The 3,799-nt window shown below is 31.5% G+C and overlaps 1 long non-coding RNA gene across 1 annotated transcript; it reads right to left on the bottom strand.

Moving 5' to 3' along the window:
• Positions 1-649: 649 nt before the first annotated feature.
• Positions 650-3,449, bottom strand: LOC120352814. The gene is made up of 3 exons (XR_005572111.1): positions 3,341-3,449; positions 2,725-2,787; positions 650-1,129 (listed from the first exon to the last, which is right to left on the bottom strand). It is a non-coding gene; the product is annotated as an uncharacterized LOC120352814 (long non-coding RNA).
• Between the last annotated feature and the right edge of the window lie 350 nt (positions 3,450-3,799).

Raw genomic sequence — 3,799 nt, 5'->3', positions numbered from 1 at the left:
CTTTTAAATTGTACAAAAATAAAAGAAGAACTTATTTACTTTTGACATTTTAAAAGAACCAAAATGAGTTTAGAAATAGAGCCAACATTACATTTTCTAAAGAAAATTTTTATGAAAACATTTTGAGAGACTAGTTTCTGTTGTTGCACCATTTCTCTTGAGTTGTTACTCATCTCAAGTAACTGGTTTATTATTTTATTCGAAATTTGACTACCTTTATCATTTTTTATAATGAAATCAGTGCTGTGGACTATTTTAAATTATTATCATTTATTTCCAATGACCAGGCATTCCTGGATAGATCGATCGCGTCTTCAGTTATAGGATGATCATAGTTGACTAGACCCAACTATAGGCCCGCCACAACGTAGACTCACGCTAATCCATGAAAAGCAACCCACGCCGTGGGATGTTTTGTAAACCATTGCTAAGCTTCTCCAGACATCTGTGTAATACATGCAATGAATAATCCACTTGTCAGCTGATTGATTATGAATAATTCTATAGCAATGGTTTACAAAACATCCCACGGCGTGGGTTGCTTTTCGTGGATTAGCGTGTGTCTACTTTGCGGCGGGCCATATGAGCATATAATAGAGGTACTGTAAGATATAGGCCATACGAAAAACCAAACATGGTGTATTTCAAATCGAAAATTGGTAGATTGTTTGTTTTTTTATTAAAATCCAATTTTACAAAGATTAACATCAACATTTTTAGGTGCGCTTAGAAGTTATAGGAAGGAGAATTAATCAGCCTGCAAATATAAAAATACCTCTTGAGGAGAAAATACTTTTTAGTTTTGGATGTTGAGCAAACCAGAGACATTCTTAGCTGCTGATGACAGATATAATTTTTCTCAAAGTACTGCTCATAGAGCATTCTATGAGATAGTGGATGTCATTGCAGCTTCAGTAGATGAACATGGTCGACACTCTTGCAGCAACAAAAGTCATCTGATGTAATTAATAATAGCCTTTACTAACTTCATAACTTGTGCTTTCTACATAAGAACTTCCTTTAATACAAGATTATCACCGGGTTGCACAACGGTCTGTTAACTTTTAATCCCAAATAAATTTCACTTTTTTTGCATTAGTAGTCCACACATGACCCTCTGTGGTGACTTCTGTAACATAAAGAAAACAATGATATTAAAACATCATTAAGTAGTGAACATGATTGACTTCCATAAGGTAGGTCTACTAAGCATTATGTTATAATTACTAGTGGTGCAGTCTATATACAGTGGTGCTTGCAAAATATATTGTAGTTCTGAATTTTTTAATATGATATAAATCACTCTCAAACAGGCTGTATCAGTGCCACTTTTTTGGAGTTGTTCAAGAAGGAAACTTCAAGCTTGGCTACAAAATCCTACAGAAGCTTGATTAAATTACACCGAAAGAGTAGCTCAAAATAATGTTATAATCATGAACATATAAACATAGAGAAAAAATAGTGTAAGTAGATATTCCATGGTATAGGGCATTTATGTCGCAACTTTTACTGTTATCTCAAGCCGATTACTGTCGATTGTTGTCGATTTTTACTGTTTTGACCAGGTAAGAGTGTATGAACGGCACAATATGAGAGACTAACAGCATCATAAAGCTTAACGGGAAAGAACTACGTGGACTATCAGCTTGAGATAACAGTAAAAGTTGCGACATAAACGCCCTATACCGTGTGATATCTACTTATGCTATTGCTTCTCTATAATATAACATAGAAGAAACGCGTCTATAGTGAGGTCACGTTATATTGGCAGTAGAGTAATATAGAAGAACAACGTTGCCGATTCTCTGCCTAGTCACTGCCTTTTATAGAGGATAGCTGATACCAGTATATCTTATATAATATCAATTGTTCATTCTTCTTAGAACAATCAATTTATTGTACTCATCAAGTAAATTTACTTTTCAATAAATAATACACTTGCATAATTAGATTGAACATTTTGTTAATAATTAACAATTATTGGATATATTATTTCTACATTGTAAAAAATCTGGCAAAAGGACAGCAACACCAATGTTAATCAAATAGGTACTGTCATTCAATCAAATACTGACTATCCTATGGAAAATTAAAGGTTACAAATTTTCCTAAACATTTTATTCGTCTCATAGTTTTAGAGATTTTCCTATACTGTAAGTCTTCTAGGTTGTTCTCTGTATCTTCTTTAGTATTGAAAAGACAGACTTCTTTCAATTGTGGAGTAGCTTGGTTTAAGTTTTCAAAATGCAATGGGTTTAAAGCTGCATATTATACACCAAAGTTTTCACAGATTATTCTATAAAAAAGTTGTTGATTATCTTGAAAAAATTGCTGTTCTCAAACAATGTGTAGAGCAACAAAAGCTGTCAAATTTTCGCTTAGAGAGCGACTTGGACTTGTAATGAAGGAAAACTTTTTTGGCAACTTTCTCAGTGTTTTCGACAATGTATGAAAAACAAAAATCATGTTCGATAGAGATATTTTAAAAAATTGAGGAAGCAATGTTGCTGTAATTTTAACATATTGCCATAATTTGTTGAAAACATTGAATTACAACTCTAATGTAAAAGCTCCAAGTTTTTAGCTTGGCGTAAATTATCACAGTCTCTACAATAATAGCAGCAGAATATGGTAAAATTATTTATACCAATCTGACTACTATCACTAATCGTTATTATGTAATAGAAATTACAATTATAAGAGGATTGCATGAAATAACCTTACCTGCTGTCATCTCGATGTGGCCATAGTTTTCTTTCAGATAGGACTGGAAGATGTCCGAGCTGCCTGTAAAACAAGAATCATAAAGTTTCAGTACTTGAGCTGTTGAATTCAAATTAAAATCAATCTTTATGAAATGCAGAGGACTTGCATAGCGAATAAAATTATTCTTATAGAAATCAAGAGATAATTTTTATAATATTATTATGCATAGGCCTATTCCATAGAATAACAAACTTTCTAATGAAATAAAAATGAGTGAAGTTTATTGGGTTTAAGTTTCTATTAAGCCGATAAAATATTATGAAATTTGATAATGCAATTCTATTTATTTTTTTAATAAAATAGGCCATAAACAAAATACAAATAGGTATTGAGGTTAAACAGCGATACAAATCTAAGAAGAAACAGAAGTAGCCTAAATCAAAAGTAAATATTTCAACACTATTTAAATGGATCAATACAATGTGGTTTCATGACCACACAGAATAATATTATTTATTATTCACAATTTCATTGATGAAATTGGATAGATTTGGATAGATCACGTAAAATATATTTTAATATAATAGTCATACTAAACTAATAGTATTGTCAACAATGCAAATAATAAACTTACCAGATAATAATGTGTAAATTTCCTCCTTTTCAATTATTTTAAAAACATGCCTTCAAAAACATACTCATGTTTGTAGGCCTATTCGTAATAATCCTCCTCCTTCATATATGTTATATATTAGGGAACATAAATAAAACACAGAGTTGTAGTCGATGACTAGGCCGAGACGCCATTGCTGTTTTTTTGGCGGCTTAGCTGCCTGATGCCACGGCCTTCTTTATTTTCTTCATTCAATATAACACCTCCTCACCAATTATGAAGATACAAAATAAGTTTCACAAAACTATGTAGCTATTTAACCAATGAAGTGATAAAAATACTATGCAATTGAAGAATACAAATACAATACAGGCAGATACAATAAGACAATGGATATAAATAAAAATAAATGACATTACAGGAAGAATAAAAAAAAATTCAACTCAAACACTTAAAGGTTTAACCTGTCTACCTCCTTCT

This window comes from Nilaparvata lugens, chromosome 8, assembly GCF_014356525.2.
Source record: "Nilaparvata lugens isolate BPH chromosome 8, ASM1435652v1, whole genome shotgun sequence".
NCBI lineage: Eukaryota > Metazoa > Arthropoda > Insecta > Hemiptera > Delphacidae > Nilaparvata > Nilaparvata lugens.
The sequence above is the reverse complement of the archived record's forward strand: the minus strand, read 5'-3'. Positions and strand labels throughout refer to the sequence as shown.